Here is a 27,479-nt window from a genome sequence, read left to right as displayed (position 1 = left end):
TTGTGTCTTAACAGAAATGCAATTTCCAACTCCATACCTTCCCTCACAGTTCTCCCTCCTCTCTTCACACTGCCTACAAAAAAAGGTTTAACCAACAAACTGGTGTTACTGGCTTACCAGCCCCACCAGTGCTGCCTTGCCCCATGCTCTTCCTCCAGGGCATCTAACCATTGCAATCCATAACTACACCAAGGGATTTCACAGAAACCACAGTGCATCACTGTGTGCTGCAGTCACATTGAACATCTGACTCCCAACTTAAAGTTTAACCCATTTTAGGCTCAGACTGCCAAATCAGCAACACAGAAAAAACAAAACAAAACAAAAAATTGAGAGCAGCAATAGGTATTAATTGAAGCAGGAACCCTGAAACCGAAGAAGGATTTAAACTCACCACTTGAACATAAAGACAGTAGCAAAACTCACCTGAACATACTTTCTTTTCTCCTAAATAGGCAGTAAACTTAAAACTTCTTAGTATTTCGGTAAGGCTCATCACCATGGTATGTGAGCAACCCAAGAAGATCAAGATGCTCATCTGTATTAAACAACAGTTGCTGGAGAATGAAAACAAGCAGGGCTTCAGTTCTACAGAAATTTAGCTGAGGTTTCTGTGTGGCAGAGGCAATGTATTTGAAACAAGGCATGGATCCAGATCCCATTTGATCTGGTTCTTCCTGATGCATAGATTTCAGGTAAATTCAATAGCTTCTCTCCCTCCCGTCCATGCAACACAAAGCTCTTCCCTCTATATGCTAACAGGATTAAGTATCACATTTAAATTTCATCAAAATCTACTTTGTTTTCTCACCCCTTCCCTGAATTAGCAGATTACTGCTGAAGCAGGCAATGAACACACAACTTCTCCCACCCGTTAACATCATGGACACACTGTGGCACAGATCCAAGCTCTGTTTTCCTGCAGAGGATATAGCTTCTGTGGACGTGAACAATCTCCAGCAAGAGCTTAACACATCGGCCCATTTCCTCCGTTGGAAGGGAGTCTCCCAACTCACGATCTGAACAAACAGAGTCCCAGAGCCAGCCCATGGACAGTGTTTACAGAAACAGCAATGTCACCAACAGGAGAGTTTTGGATAGTTTGGAACAAAAATAGTCTGAAGAAAAAAAAAGGTGGGGGGTACACAAAAGATAAAGAAGCAGGTTTGGTTTCTCTGTCCCCCTCCCCCCTCTTTCTTTTCCTCCCCATGAAATGTTGATTATTCTTCTTTATTTTTTATTTTTTAGTTATTTTATACATTGGCATCTTTAAAAACCATGTCTATTTTACTGTGGTTAAAGTAAATCTTATACTGAACAAAGGAACTGAAAGGTACTAATTTAGCAACAGTTCTGTATTTCCATCCCCACCTCTCCTCTTGCTGCCTAATTTATACATGTACAAATGGGGGGCCCAAGTAGTGCCAATATAAAATAAAGCAATAAATATAAAAAAGGAACACTGTTTCTGTTTTTGTTATTTTCACAAAGTTTGGGCAGTGTCAAGGCAGGAGTAGCTGAAGTATTCACAAAGGTTCTGTATCATCTGTAATTCTTAACACATGCACTTTGACAAGCCTATTTAATTATCATCAAGCTTTCACCACTTAGCATGCTGCTAAGTATTAGTCTATTTTTATTTTATTTATTTTAAGGAAGTGGAACAATACAGTGATCATCAGAAATAGTACATCCAAATAGTACACGCTGTACCCCATACTTATACAAATAAATACAGACAACTATAATCCAAGAGTAGGATATATAAATATAAACACTAAGTTCCACAAAGTTCATGAGAATTATAACTTTTGGAAAACCCTGTCCAACTGGTAATTGAAGTGTTTTCCATCTCTCAGATACTAACACAGGAATGAAGCAGAAAGCTGCTCTCAACATGCATATTGCCTACAAATTAAAAACATCTTATGGTCAACATGTAAGACAAGACAAGCAGGCATAAGGAAAAAAAATGCATCACTTTTTCTTCTTGTTTCTACCTCACTTCCAGCCCTACAACCCGCTGATGACTATGACAGACACAGCTGGTAGGAAGCAGAGGCAAAGAAGCATCAGTCAGAGGTAACATGGATATCCAAGCTCATCTGAGAAGCAGGAAGGAAGAAACTCGAGGGTCAGCAGCAGAAGATAAGGGCAGAGACAGGCTCCAGTGTAAGAATTTTCCTAAGTAAATGGCCTGGCAATGGAAATAATATTTTAGAAAGTTTCCATGCCTCCTCCCCCATCAAGGCTGCTAAATCGCATCCTGTTGCCCTGCTCAGGGCTGTGAATCATTGTGCTAACCTGGAATGGTGCCACTCACCTCCAGAGCTTCTTTCTGCTACAAAAATTAACAGGCTACTTCTCACAAAATGTAATCTGCAAGAAATCCCTTCTAGACCCAACCATCAGACAGTGCACAGAGCTTCATTTTCTTTCCGAAGCCTTACAACACCAGGAAATCTTAGAAGCAGCACAGGAAAAAAATAATTATAAAAAAATAATAATCAAGCAACCGCCTACAGTTCTGCCTGTGCCCTTCCTGGCGAGAGATGAGAGCAGGCAGCTAGTATCTCAGATTGCTCGATGCAAGTGACCTCTCCAGCTACCACCCCATATTAACTTCCTGACCAAGCTAAGTGAAAGCCTGCCAAGTATTAAAGGGAGAAGAAAGGGATGTAAGCAGCTCCGGTACTTCCTTTCTGTAGATATTTTTGACCAGGGCTGCAATTCTATGGGTCTTATCTGAAGAACCGCCGTGTTAGGCAGGGTTCAGCAACATCTCCATTTTACCTTCCGTGCTAAACATAAATCTCAAGAGAGGGCTGATGTCAAGTGCCACACAGGCTCCTTCTTAGAAGGCTATGCAAAATAATCAGAGTGCCGTGTGATGAGATGAAAAAGCCATGATGTCTACCTTCTCTCCTATTCTGACTTACATTCCTAGCTAGAAATACCCCACTCTCTCTTCAAAGTTGCAGTGACTGACATCTGCCAGCTCACAGCTCCGGTGGGCTGCACAAGCTGCACTGAAGCTACCCCAGGACAGTATGAGAAAAGATTGTGTCGTCACCATTAGCCACTTCAGCAGAGGTCAAAAACCAAATTTAAGCAGCATGGTAACATATACACCCTCTTCATAACAAAAAAATCTGCCCCAGTGCTGTTCATGCCACTGCCAGGAAACTTTGTTCTTGAGAGCCCAGCAACATGACACCTCCTGCCAACACGACAGTAATGTTGAGAGATGCTAAAACAGGAACCAAAGAGGAAATTGAAAATTAAGTTGGGTTCAGATTTTAATTTTTAAACCATTTCATTCTGAAATGATAAACAACTGGAAGTGAAGATTGAATGATGTTCAGTTTTACATTATGTGTCTTCAGATTCTTCAGAAAGGCAGAGCGCTGACACAAATTTCTGCAGCAGAATTTACTGCAATGATCCTAATTGCCTGGATTAGAAAGCATACACCTTGTTTTTTAATATGCAAATGTTTTACTCTTATTAAGTTTAAAGTGACTGGAAACTTAAAACGAGATCTGACACAAATCACAGAAGAAAAACATAGCCTAGCCTACAGGTATTACTGCATTCAAGGTGCATTAGTTACTTTTTTGGTCAGCTCAAAGAATCTTTCATCCCATCAGCTGACAGTTCTCTCCTACGAGGAGAGAAACTGGTTCCTGCAAATTAACTCCAGCAAATTAAAGCAGAATATTAGCAATATAAAGCAAAATGCAAACAAATCAGAGAGACGATTTATCGCTTACAACGAACGCTAGAAGATTTATACTTTCAAACATCCTTTTCAGTAAGCAACTGAAATTCAATGCAAACTATTTCTCAATATATGATGTATGTCACAACCCTGATTTAGTTCATGATGCAATTTTAGCACATGCTGTTTCCACTCACATACTTCACAAGACAGACCAGATTTGCTGCGGCCACGGAAACATCTTTAGAAAGTAAAAAATGCCTGACTTATAAAGCAAAAATGCCATATCCATACATTAGAAGTTGAACTATACAAGTCTTAGGAGGAGCTACTAAATCTCTAGGAACAAAAATGCTTCACCAGTACCTAAACCATCAGACACTCTAGAGATGCAGTTCGGAGCATTTGCTGCTTCTACAGCTTTCATGGAGGAGAACATGTATTTGCTTATAACACTATCTTGTAGCTCAATACACCTACCAAGTGTAGTCTGCCACTGGTTTAGAGAACTTCTCTGCAAGAGAAATACTGACAATGACATGACCAAGTCCAGTCACCCATGTCCCAAGACATCAGGCAGCAACTGCCAGAAATTTGAGGGACTTAAAGAACCAATACCCCTCCTAGAAACATTTTAAATCTATTTTAGGTACAATGAATGACTACACTCAGATAGCCAAGAAAAATTGTGTTCGTAAGCGCTTACTGCCTACCAGGGCAGACCATGTGCCCCTCAAGGTGAGTAACCAGGCAGGAATATGTCAGCTTTAGCCCCATTGCAAGCATCTTCACAAACATCAGTCAGTTGGTAGGGGAAAAAAACCCACTCATATAACCACAGAAAAGTAGCAGACAGGCTTAGGACTAGATCCAGCTGACACTACTGCGAGGAAGATGCTTTCCATACCTTTAGTTTATGCTTGAAGCTTTTTGTCTGTGTCATAATGAAAAACAGTTGCCCTTTCTTCCCCTTAGCATACCTCCACTCGGCAGCATAAGGGCTAAACCACTCTTAAATTGGTGATACTGACAAAAGGTCCAAATCATTTCAAAATAACACTGTCGTCATAAGCAGCAACTGCAAAATGCCCAAGGCAAAAATGTGTTCAATTCCAAATTTTAATTATTCAAACTCTGTACTGAAACGTTCTTTTCCTAAAGCTGCCAATTTCATTCCATTTAACTAACACGTGGAAAACCTGCAGATCTTCCTGTTGAGGAGGAGAAATGCTCAGATTAGAAAACTTGGATGTTATTTTCCAGTGCGAGTTCACAGTTCTTTTACAATTGGATTCCCAACTCGGCACACTGACATGGAAGGAAGCGTAACAGAAAAGTAAGATCTTTTAACAAAGCCAGTATCTACAATCAGTTCCTCCCAGGAATGAAACACCCAACTTTCCAAGACAGCACCAGATATGTTCGTCTAATGTATCTTTGTGATAGAAATGAACAGAAGAACAACAAGGCTTCTCTACAGATTTCCTCATACAAGACATGAAATCCTTCTGTGTAGATAGTTGCTATGGTGCAGACTTAAAGGGAAAAAAGAGGGGAGATCAGACTTCTTGTTTACAGGTTTCCAATATGCTCCACTTGATCCATCTTGAAATTGAACCTCTTTAGCTTCCTGTCTTTAGGCTGTCAGATGGTAGAGGACAAACAGCATTAGTAACTTTACAGAGCTCTCATGTCTTCTGCACAGATCTAGAGAAAAACATTCACGTGAATTAGACAACAGACAGAAGGGACAATACAGTTTCAAAAAGAGCAAAAGCCATACTAAATCCCGAGAGACTTACTCAAGGGAAAAGAGACTTACTCTGGCTATGAAATACCAAATTATATTTGAACATTTCACCACAATGCCCATAGACCTATATAAAAAAAAAAAAAAAACAACAAACATGCTGTTTCAACATTCTCAGACGAAATCCTGATTCTTCTGAGAACTTCTTACAGAGGTGTTATCTAAATAGGTTCACAGATTCAAGATCACTATTCACAGATTCAAGAAGAGTAAGACAAAGATGTTTAGGGCAGGATTCAACTCTCAACAAGACATCTCAACCATATAAAGACACATAAACTTCCCCTACAGTCAAAGAAGCCTACAGAAAGATTCTGTTTATCCTACAGCGGATACTTTGGGTGTAGTTCAGGTACCTCGACATAGGTATCTGCTGCCAGTTTAAACATTCTGGAGTTCCACCTCACTTCTCCTTGCCTCTGTTGTAAAGCCTGCAGGTCTCAGATTGTATCCATCAGTATTATGTAATTTTTAGATTTAGATTGTGCAATGATTTAGAGATCCCAATTGGCACTATGTTTAAGCAAGTGGCCAGAGAGCTGCTATTCAGGCCCCACTGCCTCTACCAGCTAAACTTTCACTGACTATGAAGAGAGAGCATGCATAGAAACTTGGTGCAGAAGTATAAAATGTAAATGTTTTTCATCAGTCATGAACAGAATACATCCTTTATTCTTTCATTATTTGACAAGAAAATAGCTATCACTCGTAGAATAGTCTTAGGCAATTCATTCTTGAGGTTTTGGTGCTATGTAAGAGACTTGGCCTTTGCACTCACTTCTTTAGGGTTCCATATTCTAAAGAAGCAGCCAAATGTAATTTCTTCCCCAGATCCATTACTCACTTGCCAGAAGATAAGACTAGAACCTTTTTGCCAAAGTCTTATATATAACCTGTCCGCATGAACTGCCTTAAACAACTTTTCTTTATATGGTACATAAAACCCACTCATACAGAATAGGTTATTCCTCCCATTCAGCCAATGACCAGTCTAGTTCTGCCATGTATTGTGGTTTTACTGAACATTCCAGGTTGGGTAGAGGTGACTAGAGTATCCGGAATAATTCCGAGGTTTAGGAATTTAATGATGCAGTCTTCCTAAAAAAAGTAAGAAGTTCTCTGCGCAGAGATGCCTTTAAAGACCTCCAGAGGGAGATGCTGTCTAATTTTTGGCATCTAAATTGCTTCAAACATCCATCTTAGGCAACATTACCGGCCACACCAGCATCTTCCTATGGTCTGAATATTCGACTCTGTTAGGTCAGGAATACAAAACTGAAAAATAAATAGGAGAGGAAACAAGACCTATGAGAGCTTCCAAATTCCATGGTAGTTTTCTTACTCTCAAGACTGCCATTTATTCATCCCCCTTCCCCAATGCTGTTGTTTACCATCACCTATTTCTCTTTCTTTACTTATTTTCCTTCCTTACTGTTTGAACAAAGTGTATAAATAATTTTTCTACATTGTCACATATACCTGAAAAGCTTAACTGATGCGAACAGCCTAAACTGAAACAGTAGCATCAAATCTGTATTTGTGCTACTACCAGCACCAGAAATTTGAAGGAGAAAAAAACCCCAAACAACCAAAAAATACAACCAAACAAAACAAAAAATACAGTGGATGGTATTAGCATAGACTTTTTTCCATTATTCTTTGATACTTTCATCTTCTGGGATTTGTTTCCAAGAGAAGACCATTAATCTCCTGGCTGTTAACTCAGAAGCCCTCCTGACTGTGTTTCTGTCTAGAGAAATCAGACCTTCACCAAGGCCAGACTTGGACAGAACAACTATTATCTTTCAAACACTGGATAAAGTATTGTCCCTTCACTGTAACGTTTACAAGCACACATGGTTCTCCTTTCCCATTTATTTAACAAGCATCTGAATGATTCTGCTAATGTAGCTATAACCCAGTTCTCACAGCTCAGAGACGAGGGACACTGCAAAGAAACCATCCTGCATCCAGTGCTTCTACAGCTATACTCATTACACACAACCCACCCAGTAGTAGGAATATTTAAGAGAGTCACAAGGTTCCCATGGAGAGAGAGAGCTGAAATCTTGTCTGATTTCATTCCAAATCTACTGAAAACAGAGAAAAGCTTTTGCCAAGATAATTTTGGCAAGTATCTTCCAGCAGTATTCTGGCTTGCCAGACTGCATTTGGATTTTGCTGGACTTATTTACTTGTTCAGTATGCTTGGAGAAGTAGAAACATTTGTTGCTGTAGACAATTTGGCTTACTTTGAAGACCTGGAACGACACTTAAAAGATGAATCAGAGACTGACTGACTTAGGAATTTGATCTGTTAACCTCAGCTTGTAGTGGTGATGTACTGAAGCGTTAGAAGTAAGCCATAGCTCAGCTACTTCAGGTCTGAGACCAGAGAACTCTCTGAACTCTCAAATGACACTTTTAATATGTTATCTTTTACAGCCAACTTCTACTCCTTTCAGAAATACCACCCAACACAAGCCATAAAACGACCCTGAAGATCTCTTTAGGAGTCAAACCAGCACAACTACCTTTTATGACAAGAACAGCATTCTTTGCTGACTGCATGGAGATAAATCCTAAAGGCCCAGTTTTCAGAAGACATTAAGCATCCAGCCTCTCTCTCTAAAAATCAAAGTTAGAGCCCTTTAGGATACCTTTAGTTAAAGGCTGATCCCTTGCATGCTGTTGTCCTGTTCCCCCAAGCTCCCCCTTAACTCCCCAGAGGGCTGGTCAGTGCTCTGCTTCCACCCTGTCACTGGGGCATGCCGGAATGCTTTGATCCAATGCGTCAGAGGTACACTACTGACATATTGTGCCTGACAGAGCCATGCTCAACTGCTCAACTCAAAACCTGGAGCGAGAAAAATCAAAGTATTTCAAAAGCATTATCTGCAGAGCTTGTTTTCAAGATTCTGGTACTGTTTCTCCCATGTTTGTCCATTCCACGTTTTCAACTTTACTAGCTTGCTGCTTCTCATTTTCCCTTTTTTTCTTTTGCTGAGCAAGACATTCCTTCTTCATGCCTCCCTCTACCCCTTATCTTCTAACACTGCCCACTATCTTGCAACAGGCCAGCAACCTTGTTTTCACTTTTACAACACAGAAGCTACGCACTGAGTCATCGTCATGGTCCAACTATACTTGAAGCACATACTGCTAGAGAAAAGTACAAAATACCACGCAGGCTTACACAGTGTCATTTCCTACCTCCTCACCATTATAATATAAATTCATCCTGGAGGCATAGCATTTCATATAATTTTTTCTTTTGCCTTTTAAAAGCAGATATTCTTGCAACTCCTTCAACCCATGATCGAGCAGGCACCTACAATGCATTTTTCACAAACAGAAAGATCAAGTATAAGCAGATCCTACATTTCTGGTTTCTAAATGCATATAGATACATATATTTTGGTTTCATTCAAGATAAACAGTACCAACTTGCTTCCTAAGAGATACAAGTACACTGCTGTATGACCTGTTCCCATCTTCATTGTACCTTTCCAGCATTTAATTCACTTGTAAGCGGAAAGGAATACCTCTGGTTTCCTCTAGATAAACCAACAACAAAAAAAAAATAAAAATCAAGAGAAGAATAATGCCGACCTCCCTCCACCCCGGGGAAACACACCACTCAACAATAATTCTTCATCAATGAGTATAGTTTTAAATCTGTTCACCAATTTTTAATCCCTCTGATACACCGTATCTAGACTTTTTACTATTTCAAATTTTTTCCATCAGGATATTTGGGTTGCCAAATCCAATATCCTGAAATACATCATAAAGACTAGTGTTTGTATGAGGCTTTTCCAATGAGGCACTAATGTGCCTGATTTAACATGAAATAAAAAAAAAAGATTACAGAGTCAATGAGGTCCATTTCTCAGTATGATTTATTCCAGTTACCTACTTTGGTCCAAGTCCTATTTCATTACTTCTGTCCAAACCATGTCAAGCTGTCAGACTATAAGCAGTCATACACTTTACTCACCCAGTTAAACCCTGGCACAATTTAGTTTATATCTGTAATCTGGAGTACTCTAATTTTAGATTAGCAGTCCAAAGAATTACTCTCATTACTCCTCTAATTCCTTGATGCAAGTTACTGGCATCTTCTAAGTCATACTGTATTTTAACAGCTGTTGCTAAACATCCTCCTGGCTTGCTAAAGTGGAAAGAATGCCATCAACGTTTGTATCTGACTAAAATCTAGCTTTTTAACCATGTACCTGACAAATCTCTTGAGTATTGTTGTCTTTAGGCACTGTTCTATGACTTTGATTTCTACCTGATCACAGAGCACCAACATTAGAGTTACTTTTGTTCCTAATAAAAATACCTTTCTTTCTCTGTCTGTCCAGCTGTCCTCCCTCCATCCATGTAATTTTCTTTTTATATATTACTTCATTATCTGCTAATTTATATTAATGGAATAAAAGCTGACAGCCATCTATTTAGGGATTTCTGGCAGCAGGAAGAAGGGAAAGAGTATTTTTAAGAGCCATTTCCACCTCTGTTCTCAGACATTTTATCTGTCTCCCTTGATTGTGGATTCTTCCACAGCTAGTAATATTTTTGTAAGCCATTCCAAAGTGCTCTGCTTTTTCTGTTCATATTTCATCTTTCACCTTATGTTGTTCAAAAGCTTTCTACCTTTTGAATTTCCCCCTGTGAGAGGAAAAGATTGTATTCATCTGACCACATACGGACTTCTGTAAGCCAAGATACCCACAGCTGAGCTAGTTATCCTACACTGTCTTTGAAGATAAAGGAGAGAAATAAGCAGGGCAACTGGGGATAAGTCATCCCATTCCTAAATACGTATCTAAAATAAATCATATAAATTGTCCTGTAAAAGAACCTCTTCTTCTTCATTAACCTAAGCCTAAATATGTCTGAGCTGGACTGTTTTAACAACAGCACAGCTGTGGTTAGTTCAGCAATACAAATCCTTTTCGGAGGTATTTCCTACCAACTTTTATGCACAATTAGATCCTCACAGAGTATTCTAAGGTAATGATAACCACACAAACCCACTGTGGGACAGAGAACTCGCATTTCTAGTGGTTTTTTCCACCTCAAGAGAACACCGTACTTAATTTCAGAATGTCAATTCCTATTTGTTTCTTTGTGAAGAAGCTTAATTGCTCAGAAAACAAGCAAGTAACCATTTTTGAGGTACTTAGCTGATTCACAGACACCTGTATTTATGTGACCTGCCAAATGGCTGCTATACCATTCCCAGGGTCACCTTTGGTCAGAGCTGTACATTTGCCGGGTCACAGCCCTGGACCTCATCTAACAAGCTCTGCAGAATATAGACAGCCATTTCAAAGGGGTCTGACCTTTGCCTTTGAAGTATGTGTGAATATGCTGCTGTGCATGCAAACTTCTTAGAGAAGAACTGGTGAAGGCTTAGCATGGTTTTATAGACAGGACATTGTGACAACCCTGCAGAGCCATTACAGTGTTGTTTTATACTATTTTCCCCACTGCTTATAGTTGGGTCTTGCCCTGCAAGTCCAAGACCTAAGCTAGTTTCCTTCCCTTCATTGCTTACGATACATTACATAGAAACTCCAAATACTAGCTGGAGTGTCTCAAGGGACATCACTATTCATACAAAAGACCAAACTCCCCCATAGCAGGTATAGTTTCAAGGAGACAGTAAGTAGTGTTGTAAGAGTGTCTCACATAGGCTTTCCATTATTTCACCACTGTTTAGTTTAAGCTGTTAAACCCCCCTCCGTATGTTTTGAAAACATTTAAGGATGTGGATGATGACCATTTATAGCTTTAGAATAATCACTGCTATGAATGCCATAATCACACCAGATATGTGGAAAAGCTTTAAGGTTACATGGCTTTCAACAATCAAAATAGAGGAACTTCACAGCTCGTTCTAGCCTCCATACATCAAATTGCTGTCACACTAAGAAGATCCTTGCTCTAAAGGAACAGCAGCATTTGTTCTTAATGTAAACAGTTGTTTTAATTTTTTTTAAATGAGTAATATTCAAGAATATTAATGGAATAATGTCATAAATAAAAGACAGCGAGAGTGCTTGAAACTAATTCTATTAAGAAGTTCTAGATCACAAGGCTGGTTTACTCTGCTCAGTATGCACACCTAGGCAATGGGTGGAAATAACCAAGCCATTTGCACAGCCTCCTTTGCCTCCTTCTTCTTCCTCCCTGCTACATGTATGCACATGGGTGTCTATACACATATGTACACGCACACACACACAAGGCAGAGTGTATCAGCCGCATATAGTAGAATTTCTTAAGAGAATTAGTTTCAAGCATATATATGTATATAACTATATATACAGGAACTTAAAGGATATATTTATCACAATGCAGAATGGTGAAAATCTTTTTGGAGGAAGTAAAATGTTTTCGCCATTCTGCACAGGATAAATATGACAGTTTCTGCAGAAACAGGAGCGCACACATCAGAAATGCAGCTATCAACTCTGCAAAGTCAACACTGCAGGAAGAAAATATTAATCCTACTCTCAAAGTATACAGAAGGTGATGACAGCAAAGGAACAAAAAAGTACTATAAACATTATTGTAAGAAGATCTCTTAACAGCCTATGGCCTTCAGAAAAGTGCACAAACTCTTCCCAAAGCTTTTATTACGATGAAGTAGTTAGAAAGGTTGTTGACTGATTTGCCTTTTATTTCTGAAACCGAGCAACAAAGTATGAGAAGTTTGAAAAAGAGAGAAAAAGTTTGAGCCAGTAATGGAGAACAGCATTACAGGACAACTGGATGTAGAAGTTAATAGATGTATAGACTGTGATGGCCTTGAAGACAAAAGCAAGCAGCTTAAATTGCATGTAGTGAATAAAGGTGAGTCAGGAGAAGGCAAAGAGATGAGTGATCTGGTAAAAGCAGAGGCAAGAAGTCTCTGCACAGCATCCTGGGGAGCTAAATGCAAATCATTTACCCTTACACAAGACAAGAATAAAAACAAACAAAGGAGTGTGATGAAGAGGACAGAACAGCGCAGAGCTCCTCTAGGCAGGCACTGAAAGACCAGCTGTTGACCGAAATACACCTGGTTGCCCAGAAGAGTCCTCTGAGCACTGATATTCTTGCATTGCTGTAGGAGGAGTTAATTTTCCATGCTCTGCATTATCAAAAGAGGTATGTATTTAATCAAAGAGCATACAAGGGAAGGGAGGGAGAGAGAGAAAAAAAAAATCTTCAGCAACACAAAACAAAGTTACTGAAAACGTATCCAATTTACTCACAAGAAAAATCAAGTGCCAATGACAGGAAGTCTGAATCGGAGCAAAATGCTGGCTATCCATATTAAATCAAGAGAAGTATTGTTAAGTAAAAGCAGCTCCGCTTACACCCACAGCTAAAAAGATGCCTCAAGCCATCATCTGGAAAAACACTATGTCACTGCATGGCACGTGGCTTCCTTCTCATATCCTTTTTTCATTTATTTGTTTCATAATAACTGTTTGAAGCTTTAAGAAAAAAAAAACCAGAACAGTCTGTATATATCAGTACAAAAAAAAAAAGAAAAGGAGTGATTTCCTCCGTCTTGGTCTATAAATTACTGCTTACAGGGAAAAAAGTTTATGCCCAATTCAATTTAAAATAATCATCCTTTGCCATTCAGATTTGTTATAGAGCTACAAGGTTAGTTCATCTTCTTTTACTGTGTTTTTAAACAAAACAAGCACATTGTGTAACACCTATTTCACATATCATTAAGAAAGAAAACTCCCCAAGAAGTGTGGCTATTAAACACTGACACTTTTCAAGCAAAGAGTTAAAGCACGTATTTGAACAATTTATGGTTTTGAGTGTGGCTTGAGTAGGAACAGCAGCTCAGTACTGAAAGCTTTCCATTCACATCATCAACTGTATTCTCTTCATAACAAGTGCATATGTAGGCAGATGGATTGTGCCTTTTCCAACAGCTGCCCCGTCATTTTAAAGATGATTTCCATAAACAGCATGCATGGGTAAGTAGCACTGGTTGACTTTTCCCTTTTCCTTTCCTCCTTCCTGGCCAACAGACATAACTTCTGCAGAGTCAAAACCAGGACCTCTCATACAAGAACTGCTCTTCCCTTTCAAATAGGGCCAGGAACGGAAGCAGCTTTTTAAAGAATATATTCGGTGATTTAGTAGAGGGATGAAGAGAGCTTGGCTTGACCGACCCAAATCTGGAAGCCAGGGCCTGAAAGCAGGACCCTGACTTCCAAGGGAGACAGTGACCTCAACAAGTACCAGGTAAGACAACATACACCAGCATTTAGGGTAACTCAGAGCTAGCAGCCAGCTTCCACCACAGACACAACTTAAGAACCACTGCTTTAACATTTTTCTGAAGTTTAGCCCTAGAAAGTTTTAAGAGGTAGTTGCCAAAAGAGCAGGTTATGTGTCTGAAGCTGTTTATCCGGAAGAAAACTCCTCATGTGCATGAACTGAGATTAGACGCTGAAGAAAACAGTCCCAACATACTACTACATTTTCCAAGAGGAAACACACTGAACTTTCAGACGGTACGTAATTCAGGAAGAAGAGTAATAGAATGGGTATTGAAAGAATTTCCTGCCAAAGTACAAACATTATCAATATGTAAATCTTCACAGGAGGTACTTAATGCTTTTGATATTAAATACTCTGCCTATGCAAGTCCTCTCCTATTGCTCAATCCTCTCCTTCAGATACATAACGAAGCTTTCCAGATGAGATTATGTCAAGAATCCTCTGCCTAGATGGTGTTTCTTAAGTGCATCCAAGTTTCATGAATTTCATTACAAGGTCACTTATGAAGTTCTCTGGGTTGTCAACAAAACCATTTTTAAGCCCAGAAAGGTTGCAGAAGCATTCACCTAAAAACTTGAGACTTGTTGAGCCATGGCTCTCTTCATTACTGTCCTACTTTGCCAACAGTAACACTTCTCTCTATCATTCACAAATATAATCTGAGAGCTGTCAGCAATTCCTATTTCTCTTTTGCTACAGATACTCACAGAAAATTCAGCTACTTCTACAATGAATGTGGAGCCCTACCTCTGACATCTACCTTGGCCCTGAACTTGGTCAGGACATTGCTAAGTTTTGCAATACTTTTAAGTCAAATATTGTATTCATATTGACTCTTCTTCTTCTGAGTTCACTACAAGCTTTTCAGTTTCTTTGATTTGTAAGAAAAGGCTTTTAGAAATCTCTGACCACTTCACCTGCTCCCTCTGATGTACTGAGAAAAAAAGATAAACCTAAAACCACAGGTTCATCAGTGTCTGTCCTGACTTCAAATCCACATACCATCCAACCAAACCATCATCTTGCAAGATGTCTATAGCCAGCCAAGTAACTGCCGATGATATGTCTTCCATCTACCTCCATTCTAATCAAGCAAATAATCAACTCAAAGCCACCTACATGCACACAGACAGTTTCTCCTAAGCTCATCCCTCTGCTCCCTGGTTTTCCTCTCACTCTTTCTATTTGTCCCCTGCCCACATCATCTGGATTCCACTTTGATGCCACTGGTCTTGAATTAGATTGTAATTCTTTGTTGGGAGAGCTCATACTTTACTATGGACAGTGAAGTGTGCGAGATGACGTACACTGCTAATCCTAACAGGAGCCTTCTAGCACTACTGAAATACAACATAATCTGAGTCTATGGCAAGTATACAAATCTACACCACAAGCTACTTGCAAAGCACTGATTAATGAAGTTTCCTCAAATATAGAGCATACTTTCTTCACATGGCAGATACTGCTTTAGCTACTTTCATGTCAGTAATGTTTTATAAGAACTCTGGCAACGACACTAGCTCCTTTAAAACAAAAAAAAAAAAAAGTCAGAAACTCTGAAGAGTCTGTAGGTTATCTCTATCTTATATGAAATGTTAGGGAACAGATTAATGTTTAGATTATGACCCCTCACACTTTTATATGAACATGCATACATATTTGAGAAGTAAAAATACTGATGACAAGAAAAAACAAGCTAATAACAAAACCCACTTTACCAAAAATGCAGCTATTTAACTTACGTACCAACGAGATGTGTTATCTCCTCTCACGAGTGAATACACTAGTGCTTTCACTATCAGTTTAAATCAGTTATGTGCTACAACCTTGCTGCTCTTTTTCTGGTATGATAGCAACCATCGTTAAATACGCTCCCAGTCACACAAACTATTCTCTGTGTCCTGGGGTCATATTTAAGCACAGGGGTCCACCCACACATAAAACTAGTTGGCAGGACTGGAGTCTTGAAATTGTCTCAACTGACTTCTAGAAAAGTATGAATCAGCTTTCAGCACTTCCTCCTTTTTTTTAAAGGGAGAAGGGAAGGAGAATGAAAGGAAAAGGGGAAGGATCACTGAACCTCAAACAGCTGGGATGCTGTGATACGTCAGAGGTGAACCTGGCCACATGAAATCTCCCTCATCTCCCCATCATTTTGCAGGGTTGAGCCTCTTCAGGAAATTTTTAGGTTTTTTTTATACCCCCCCCCCCCTTTTTCTAATTGGTGCATTTCAGTTTCCAGAACTTCTGTTAAATGATTGCTTCCTACGAGGCCTAGGATTTCAAATTCTAAATGAACCATCGCAGAGATGTTAAACATGCGAAATAATCCTGTAAAAACTTTGTAGCGGAGTCTAGAAATGAAGCCAAGCAACCTGTACAGCCAAGCAAGCTGCAGAGAAACTCAACTCTGAAAACTTAGGACTGAGTTTGCAGTTACAAATATACCCTGATTGATTCCATTTTTGTTCTTTTTCCTACCAGAGACTGAATGACTTCTAGATATTCAGACACAGACATCACAAAAGAGATTAAGCAGTACGTAGAAAAGTTTGGCCTAAATTCATATGTCTGTGATAAACCAAATAGAATAGAAGTTTTAAAGAGACAACTATGTTTTAGGTGTCAAACATTTCTTGACGTCTGTGGCAGTTGGCAGCTGCAAACATCCGACTGAAAGCCCCATCTGCTGCTTCACAGCTTCCAGTCGAGGATGTTTACAGTCGCTCACTGTCAACAGCAATACACATTCCTCAGCTGTTTACTTTATATTATTAACATGCAGAGGCCTCCAAGCAGGTTAGTTAAGATCACTACAACTTCTGTTGCTGTGTTGCTACCCACAGATGTACACGGGACTGTTTTCGTAAGTACTTACAAATGCAATAAAGTACAACTTCCAAAGGAACACTGGCAAACAGCCAGGTGTATTTTCTGTTCAAGCATTACACTTCCAGAATCATGTTCCCTATTTTACATCCGGTAAGAATTAAAATAAAGACGCATGAAAAGAGCAACTTGCTGCCATTGTTGCATTTGTTTTGTTCTCCAAGAGACTAGAGCAATCCTGTCACTAGAGTAGCGCACTACAAAAACTGCACTACTCCACAACCGAGCTCGCTTATCAGCACAGTGACTAAAGATAGCAACCAGCATGAAAATAGAACCAAACCCTTTCTAAGGGTATTTCACTACAGTGTCTGGGATGGCTTCAATCCCCACAGAAAAGTGGATGTGAGGGAATTATATCAGAAGTTAGTTTATGCAACATTTACTTCCAAATAAAACAGTGGGGAAAAAAACCACCAAAAAAACAACCAAAACAGTGCAGGGGGCTGTGGGGTAGAGAGAGGAAGTTGTGTAGCACGCTCTGCAAAGGCTTCAATAAAGTTCAAACCTGTTAGAGGATTTCTACAAATTATCTGAGCTAACCAGTTGCTGCTACATTTCACGTAGTTGGCAGCATGGCATTTCTCACCAGATGAAAAAGCCAAAAAGATTTGGCATAATAACGTCTTGGTTGTACAGTTCTGCTGTTTGTTTTCCATTCTATCTCCCATTTCCTTATTAAGTTAATGATGGGGAAAATTAAAGATTAATCACTCAACTATTTTTCTGAAGTCATATCAAACCGCAGCAGGCAAGCAGAGTGATTATATCACTCTAATTAGAAGGTGTTTTTCCTTGAAACTTCTTGCCCCCAAATGAAAGTACCGCACTGTAAACAGAGTAGGTTATGAAAAGACTGTAGCTGGAACGCAGAAGCCTGTGGTGTATTTACTCAAACTGATAAGTGTGAAGGATCTCTATAAATCAGTTTCAAAACTCAGGGTTATATTTTCTATAGTAAGGTTAACAAAATTAATCTTTCAGGCAGCAGGTGTAAACAAGCCGAATTATGTCGAGGCCTTTCCCTTTATTCAATACCAACTTTGAGCTATTAAAGCTTCCTAGGGAACCACATTTTCTCAATGGGTCAAGTCACTAAGGAAACAAAGCAAACTTTATCAGTGCTGCACAACTCTACATTCCAGGAATTCCTCGCACTTGGCATCTATATACCATGCCAGAGACACAGGATCCATTCGTTCTCTCCTTAGGAGACCTACACCATGACAAGCTATGAAACTCTCAGTAAGATGCCCAACTTCACAAAGTTGCCAATACAAGGAGGTACTAACACCCCTGCATGAGGTCTACTGAAGGCTAGAAGGGTAAGAAAATGCTATTTCCTTTGACAATACTTTTGAAAAAAGGAAAAGAGTTCCTCTTCTGGCAAGTTCCATCTTGTTTATCACAAGCCAGCTAAGAAAAACACAAATAGTCACCTTGCAAGACAATACATATCTATATATATATATATACACACACACACATATATACATGGACTGTTAAAAAAAGGGGAGGGGGGGAGGCAACAAAAAAATCCTTAGATGCAAATCACAGAATGGTAAGTTTTCATCTTAATTACACTTAGTCATGAAACAGATTAGCCTTTCATTTGTAAATGTACCAGCCTTATATCTACAACTTAAAGAGGGAAAAAGTAGGGAGACAATAAAGACCTACTCCTTCAAATTATTCAGATAAAGGACATTATGTCAGCAATAATGTGCAAGTCCGTTCCATGTATGGCTTCCTTTCTGCTTTTAAAAGACATCAAACAGATTATATCTGTATGAAAGTCAAGGCAAGGTCAATCTAAAACTGTGAGGCATTTTATCACACAGTATGGACTGTTAGGCAAGAGAATGCAATCAGTTATCTTTACTGCTCTGTTTTATTAATTTGTACGGTATTCTTATAGAGGTGTTTAGGCAGAAAGTGTCCAAGACTTGAACATCAATCAACAAGGCTTGATACACGCTGATCTTGATAAGGTTTTGCACAAACACAGGTAATACAAAGGGAACATTCTAACTTTTCAGTGTCTTCACGAATTTACCATTCATGTCACAGGAGAAAAGGGCAAACTGGTAGCGCCTAAGCACTGTTCAGTTAAAATAAATCAGTTAGTTTTCTCTCACTCTTTTCCAAGCCAGATGAATGGATTATTGGGGGGGGGGGGGGGGGGGGGGGGGAACCACAAACACAAACAAAAAAACAAGCATCTAAACCATAGTTTTCAAAGTGCTGCTAGAATTCTACATTTTCCATCACCTTCCATACAGATGAGGTGATATGCAAACTCAGACAAGTAAATTAGGTTTTAATCATTAGAATAACACTGGAATACCAACAGATAGAAATGCAAATTCAAAGCTGCATAGAACTTGGGAAAAAAAACCCACTTAACTCATGGCAATTGTTTGTTAACTTTCTTTGTAGTATACATTTTCAAATTTGCTTGTCAAAACCTTAAGATCATCATTAAATATGGCAAAAAAATTATTCCTCCTCTTCCTGTCACTGACAGCACAGGAAGATTAAGCACACATTACTTATATGAACTCAAGTTCGCAGCTGTTATGATACAGCATGAGTATCTCCAACTGTTGTTAATGAATCCAATTCTCCCAACTGCATTTGAACTCACTCTAAAATGCCTAAAGCAAGCTTCCCCTGCACTAAGCAGGCAGTCGCAGACAAACAGCTGAAATTACGCACCAAGTGAGACACAGAACATCCAAACATTTGGGAACGAGATGTCAAAACTCCTGGTAAAAGTATGAACAACGTGCATTTTCTTGAGCCTTTTCACAAGAGTCCCTGCCCTGTGTCTAATCATTGGAGATTTTCATCAGCTTTTAGTCCATCTAGGTGAACCAGTACTACAGTGTACCTCAGGAGAAATATATCTGGCAAAAAATCGAGAACTTACTTCTTGAATACCAGCTGATCCTACTGATCCTACTTCAGTCCCCTTCATACAAGACACCCACACTTCCGGAGAGAATTGCGTTCTTTGGCCACGAGAGACTGCTCCTCAGATTTCCAGGAATCTGTATCACATACATGAACAGAAGTTATTGTAATTCCAGAAGTTCAGTAGTTCAGATCACATAGTTCTCATTATGAGGACTGTCTGCAAGTAGTCAAATAACTTTTAACAACCATTATTTAAACTGTGTCCTTTTCTGGTATAGTCATTTAAAACTTAGATGTGTTTAAAGTGACACATTACTCCTGAATGCAGCTGTTTCTCAATTAGAGGAGGTAAAGGTTAACTGCTAAGGCAGCAGAAGTATTCAGAACCTATACTGAAGTAGTTAAATTTCCCACCAGAGATAGGCATAACGACTTCATCTACTTATTATCTTAAGAAACATACAGATTACACAACCCAAACCAACCATACAATAAAACTGAGATTGAGCATCACTTCAGAAAAGCAAAATCCCCAGAGTCCTCCTAGCTAAGCCTTTAAGATGGAGAAGGAATTTATTCACACAATAGTTCTGGAGGTAGAAAGACATACAGAACCCCCTTGCAGATGGATGAACCGACAGACAGGCAAGACGGAACCAGATTAGTAAGAGAAAACCCAAGAAACAGAGAAATAACGCTTAAGAAGAGAAGAACATGGGAAGAACACAGTAAGTGGAACTAAAGTGAATGAACCTGTAGAAGAATACACACATGACAGTTCTGAAATCTCAGTTATTATACACAACAAAAGCAGAAGAAATGCAGTAAGCAGGGCTTTTAAACTGAAACGTGTATAGTCAAAATACAGTATTTATCAATTTGCACTCCTGACACCTTTTGAAGGTACTTGAAACAGTTCTGTATGTGACCATGTGAAATAAGGATGCCTTTGATAAACAAATCTTCTCTGTCAATCAACCAGCTCCAGCAATAAGTGAAGATTAAGGGAGGATATCAGCACTATTTATGCTCTGCTACAGAATCAGTGAATGGTACTGTATTGCTTACTACTCTACATTTCACTGTCTTGAGGGCATCACTGTGAAGCTCACAAACCTTAAGCAGTGGCCAGAAAGGAAGGTGCAACAGGCTCTACTGTCCTTTCGTATCAGCTGACAGAAATGGGTGATGCCCCAGTGGTTCAGGGCATTACTCTACTTGTTGGCAGAGCCAAGCGCCGTGCTGGTTGCTGTTCCACCGTGGAGTGGAGCAGGTGACCAGCCTCAAGGTGTGCTTAAGTGCATCACTGTGTCAGTTCCCAATGCAGAATGCTTAAGTTGGTGGTTTTCTATTTCAGCTAAGTACAAAGACAATACACTGAGTCAACACAAGAATAAAGTGTGTATATTGGACAAGAAAGCAGCCCCCAACGGCAATAACTCATTCTCACAGCTATTTGGGACAAGCATTACCCAAGAGAGCATAACATACCAGATCCCAAACTTAGCAAAGAACATTTCATAGAATTGTAGAATGGTTTTGGTTAGAAACGACATTAGAGATCATCTAATTCCACCCCCCTCCAGTCTTGAACACTTCCAGGAACAGGGCGTCCACAACTTCCCCGGGTAACCCGATTTAACAGCATGAACAAACTACCTACAGCAGACAATTTATTCAGCCTCATGGTTCATATTCAAAAGGAAGGTGAAATACAACTTCAGTGAGAACAAGCTCTGACGCAGGGGACACTACCGGCAGCAGGTGGTCCATATCTGAGATTCCTGCACATAGGAGTGAACATATGTCTGGGCTGATGAGAACCATCCTCAAACATAAAACTCTGCCCCAGCATCCCCCAAGAATTTCTAGGATGCTTTCATCCTGTATTTTGCAAACTGTCTCCTAACTCCCATTTCTTATGTCCTTTATTCAGGACATGTAATTTGCTCTGAAGTCACATCTCTGGGGAATGTACTTCATACTTTGCTGTACTCTGTAGAAAAGCAGGGACATAAACTCTGATACTCACATTGGTCCAGTGACCCACATCTCGCATGCTATGAGCTTATCCTCCTATTTCTGATTTGAGGGTCAGCTAATTGAGGCTGGAATCAGTTCTGTCTGCCCATAGCCAGGGCACAGCACCCATACCAACTCCCTTGTACTCTTTTCCTTTTTCTCTTCCCATCACTCCTTCCCTTGTACAGCACTCAACACACAACTGAGACATAAATACTGTCAGAATAATTAGCACAATCATAATGTTTGTTCTTCATCTCCAGCAGATCAAAACAAATACCGCCTGTGACCACAAGATTAGTTTTACTTAGCGTGCTCCATAGTGAACTGCACAATCCCCAGATGCAGCAGAAGAGTCTGCAAGGCTTCAGCTTACACTTTTTTACCTGTATATGTCCAGCGCGTTAATTACTCCCATCTCAAAGGTACTTGAACATTACCAGAAATCAGTGCTAGATGCGAGAGAGCTTTTGGGTACTATGTTAAGCAACACATCCACTAAAAGTGTGCAGAAAGCGACTTTTTTAACACCACCATGCACTAAAGTAACTTAGAAAACACTTGTTTATTCATAGCACCACACAAGTAAAACATAAAAGCAACATCTGAAGAACAAAGCTAGTTCATGTACAGCCAATGCATTAACCTTTGCTCATATGCAGGCCAGAGCAATACATCTATTCAATTCCCCTTCTTCATTTATTTCCAACAGCCTCCCCTATCGCTGGGTACAACCATCAGCCTTCAGGCAGTTAAACACTTGCTTGTTCCCAGAGTTTGTAATTAAATACTCTGACCTATCAGACAAAATGCTGACATAATACTGACAGGGCCATGAACCTGAATCCTGTTAATGTTACACTTCGAAATTTCTCTTAACCTGTATTCTCATCAGCGTGAAAAGGTCCTTCCTCTCAGCCTTCTAGAAGCAGAAGCTACGAGAGACTAATACACACATGGAAAAAATACCGACCAAGTAAGAGAAAATTCAGAAGAGAGGAAAAAGCACTAGACTGTCCACCTATGGAAGGAAAGAGGGCTTACCAGCACAAATGTTCTAGCTAAGCCACTGTGGAAGCACCAAACTGCTCAAGAAACTAGTAGACATAAATCAATACTGACATGCCAAAGGGCACAAACACTAGAAAGTCCTGCAAGAGGAAAAGGCCGAGTGAGCCCCAGGTTGTAACGGCTAAAACAGGACCACATGTGAGAGACCCAAGACAGGTTGGAAGAGCATACAGAGAAGAAACCCTACTGTTAGCTTCAGGTATTGGGAACTTAAAATTACCCCTCTTCCTTAGCTTCACCCCAAAATTTTCCGGTATAAGTTACAAAGAGTTACCCTAAGTGCTACCCATACACAGCCTTCTACAGATGCAAACAAGTGGTTTAACTGCATTTTGCTCCCAATCAGCAGAAATAATTGCCCAGAAGTTACATAAAAGGAACAGAAAAGGGGACAAGAGGACACCTATGAAACTGTTTCCTAACCAAAAACGCTTTTCTGATGTTTATTAGCAAAGAAAATCCCCAGTGGATAAATATAGCTTTTGTAGTCAGCTAAAACCTAGAGCTATTAGAACATATCTTGACAACTCAAAGAACAGCTCTCAGTTGCTTAGATTTGTAGAAGTTTATAACCAACTTGTCACAAAACTTGTTAATTTAGAACATCCGTCATTGAAGGAAAACACTGAAGCAAGACCCGACTTTATTTTTTAAATATATTAATAACTAATCCCCTTGGGATTATGTCAAGCATGCCACACTAGGATGGCTTGGGCTCGCCTTGACCGGTGAGTTAAAATACAGTTGAAGCTGTCTACATTTGCACTCCAACTCATACTTCTTTTAAATTCCAAATGGTTACAGAGGAAAGGCATCTGTGGGACTAACACTCACCATGACCGCACTATCCTGTTTTATTCAGTGCGGAATGTACAGTACAGGAATGTACAGAATAATGTAAAACTTATTTTCTACACACCTGAATTTAAAAGAGAAAGGAGAACTTTGCAAAATCTACTTGCTGTGGTAGATTCTGTTATTATAAAAGGTACATTTATGCAGTACAAGTTTTTGGTGCAAAGGGTTATATATGCAAGCAGTTGGATTAACAAACTGGAGTTGAAAATAAGCTTTTCCTGTGTCTGTTAATTTATGGCCCGATGTTACATTCCTTTCATGCAATGCCATAATCTTCAGTGAATGACTTCACATTATACTCCTCAGAGTAATCGAGGAATGCAGATACAGAGAACTTCAACCACCACCTTCATAAGACTCTCCCTCTTAACCCTCAAGGGTTTAAGTGCCTGATAGAGTTTTAGATATGAATAAAACTTTAAACATCCGTGCTCAGCTCCAACTACCCTGCAAGCACATACCTTTCAGCCAGCAGGTACACGTACCAACACTGAAGCCATTGTAACATGGCTCGAACCAGTGCCGCACATTCAAACTTCCCGCGGTTCTCAAATGCCCTGTTTGCCCCGTCACTCCTCAACCACTGAAATGCAGGAATGTGCTTTTCAAAGTGCAACTTCCAGATCTGTCCTTTATGCCAACAATAAAATCATGAGTTTGGGAATGGACCGGCTGCACCAGAAACCTTTTTGTACATACAAACACTAGGACAAGAAGCTTTCAGGTTTAAATGCCTCCTAGGTCTATCTCAGCCAAAACTTGGCTTTCATTACCCCAGCTAGACACCTGTGCCCCTGTGGTGATGCCATCCATGCTTTGGTCCAGGAATTTCAACAGGAGAGGCTCAGCCCAGGAGCTCTGGCCACCCAGGAAAGCAACATGTTCAAATCAGTCCTCCAAATCGGCACGATGACCTAAAGAATAGCCTTTGGAAAATGGGACCCTGCTCAGGCATCTCATTCCAGGACAGTGTTGGCAACTGCAAATAATATGAATGGATCGCCACCTTCACCCAGCTAGCGCCAAGACTTAAGCCTCTATAAAAGCTGACCTGCATGGCAGATCTCTCTCTACACGTCCCACTGGTCACTGAGGCACTCTGCTCGTGACCCTCCAAGGTGGCTGCAGGACACTTGCATGGCCCTTCCCTGCACGTCACACAGACAGAGCAGGTGCCAACTCTGGGCTACTTGGCATCAGAGCAGCTGCAGGTCAGGCATCTGCATGCTCCAGCCCTTAAGATACCTTGGATTTTTGCCTCCTCCTTCTGTCAACTGTACAGAGAGTACAGACTTGCTGTTGGTGTGTTTATCTTCACTCAGCTTTCTAAAGATACAGTGAAATGAATCACGTGCAGCACTTGTATCTATTGTACCAAAATAAACAGAACTTAACCACAGGATCTCTTTTTAGTATTCCAAGCACTTGCGTGGTGCCGAACACAGCCCTGATGAAAACGCTGCCTCAGATGACACCCCCTGTCCCAGGGTTTAACAGCTCCAAACCCTACAGAGTGGCAGGGCAGTTACTTGGCTGCAAATACAGCTTGAACATCACATCTGACTTCACGGTCAGGGAAGGGGATTCCAGCTACAAAAGCAGCATTGAGAAAATAGCTTAGGAAGTACAGCAGCACTGCCAGGGCTCTAACTTTATAAGTAGATTTATAATTAAGTGTAAGCACTATTAATTAGTTTTCAATGGTAACAGCAAAGACCTAACGATCCATTAGGATTCACAGACACTGCATTTAACATATAGTATTTCCCTCACTTCTCATGAGGAAACAGACAGACTTATAAATTCAACATATGACACAGGAGGTCTCAACACACGAAAAATATGGCTGGCAATAGTAAGGCTCACTGGGCAACCTATCCTTTTGATAGTGAACATAGGAGAAATCAATCTTTACTCAGATCTTTCAATAGCACCCTCGTATGTAATGCTTCCATTCTCAGTATCTATATGAGCTTTGGTTACAACAAAGCCATAAAGCACGTAGTACACATTTTAATACACATAGGTGTATTAGGTTTGACTTTAAGAATGAAGGCGGGATTTTGGAGGGTGTTATCTTTTGCAATCAACCTGTTTAAACTCGGCCTTCTCCATCCAAACAGCCGGAGTTTAGAAGATCTTAAAAAGAAAAGTGAGCCATTGTGTTTTGACTCACAGTAGTCACAGAAGTAACCTTCAAGGTTACCTTGCCCTATGTGCGGCCTCAGGAAGGAGAAAAACAGTTTCAGCAAAGGAATTTCTTGCCTGGCTGGAGGCCACACCCGCCACAACAACTGATGGCAAGAAAGCATTTGGATTCACAACTCTACCCATAGCACCCAGCCGGAGGCGAAGCAAAACTTTCTCATTTTTGGAGAAGAAAAGAAACTCTTGCCCAATAAGTAGCAATTATGCTGCAGAATTTATATGCTGAGCACGGCTGAATGTACGAACACCAGATCAGTCAACCATAGCTTTAGTGCTTTGAGTATGATTAACAGAATGAACTTTCAAAGGTCAATTAAATGTCAACACATTTTAAAGAGATATTCTTCTTAAGTTGGGGCGGTGTGTAACAGTACCTTCCAAAGCTGCTGTGCCACTTCCACCTTCAAATTCTACCCATCCTACACTTACATGTGCAGATATAAAGATGATAACTAATTAACCTTTGAGAGAAAATAATGGCTATTTACGTTCCCGGCTTTCCTATCACTAAGCTGTCTTTATTTCTTGTGTTTAACCACATCCACGGAGACACCCTTCTCTCTCCTCCCAAAATTTCATTTCAGAGTGTGAGTGAAAAGAAAAGGAGCAAGAACAGTTTAAAAGTCTAATAATTTACTACATGAAAATGAGAAAAGGCTTTTGATATGCAACTGAGCTGCCTGGATGTAAATCTGGAGGAGGGAGACTGTAACAGAATTAATTATGAACACATTAATCATTATTTTAGTCAGCCAGCCAGCCGAGCGATAGAGCTTTTCACTTCTAAACATTTCTGAAATCCAAATTTCAGGTGACTAGCTCAAGACATGTTAAAACTAACGCTGAAAAGCTGAACACTCGGTACAGATCCATTCAACCTGGATGCTCAAATCATTAGTTTTAAAACAAGCAAACAACAAGAAGAAGAAAAAAGTCCCCATCTCAGTACAAAGTGAAAGGCTCAAAATCCTGACCCGGGCCTCACAACACTACTATAATCATTTTGACATGAGCAATGTTTATTCAAGAGCAGAGCTAAATAATTTGAGAGTTGAGAAAAACCAGCAGAGAGGCGCACTCTGTGCAGATGCAAGAAGAAAACGGGCTGGAGAGTTTTCCTCCCTCCAGGGCTGCGGTCCCAGCACCTCTCCACAGGTCGGTTTGTAACTTCACGCAACTGAGGGAAGGGGATTTCAGGGTTCCTGCACCCGGAGGTCGGTCCCGGCCGGGTTTCGGACCAGGTGCCGGGGCAGCAGCACGGCGCCGCTTCTCCCACGGACGGGACCAGGGCGGGCGGCGCTCAAAGTTCCTAAAAAGTTCCCAGATCCAGCGGCTGCCCAACCCCGCCACAGCTCCGCGGGGCCGCTGCCGGAGCCACGGCTTGTCCTGTCCCGTCCCATCCCATCCCGCCGCACCTGCGGCCCCGGCCAGCGCCCGCCTCGCTCACGGGAGCCGCCCGGCAGTGGCGGGCGGGCGGGCGAGCGAGCGGACCGGGCAGCCCGGCGCGACCCCACAGGTGCCCCGGCCCCCCCGCCCGCGGGGGCCTGCCCCGGGGCCCGCTGGCCGCACAGCTCCCGCTCCTTACCTGGCCGAGTCCCGCCGGGCCGCGGCGCCGCGCCCAACTTTCCCGCTCCGGGTGAAACTTGCGGCAAGCAGCGGGCCCGCTCA

General features: G+C 40.7%; 1 long non-coding RNA gene across 1 annotated transcript; it reads right to left on the bottom strand.

Moving 5' to 3' along the window:
- Positions 1–1,719: 1,719 nt before the first annotated feature.
- Positions 1,720–27,479, bottom strand: LOC115609746. Its single transcript, XR_003991978.1, has 3 exons — positions 27,397–27,479; positions 19,666–19,786; positions 1,720–5,428 (listed from the first exon to the last, which is right to left on the bottom strand). It is a non-coding gene; the product is annotated as an uncharacterized LOC115609746 (long non-coding RNA).

Source organism: Strigops habroptila, chromosome 6 (genome assembly GCF_004027225.2).
Source record: "Strigops habroptila isolate Jane chromosome 6, bStrHab1.2.pri, whole genome shotgun sequence".
Lineage (NCBI taxonomy): Eukaryota > Metazoa > Chordata > Aves > Psittaciformes > Psittacidae > Strigops > Strigops habroptila.
Note: the sequence above shows the minus strand (reverse complement) of the source record. Positions and strands in the feature narration are given on the sequence as shown.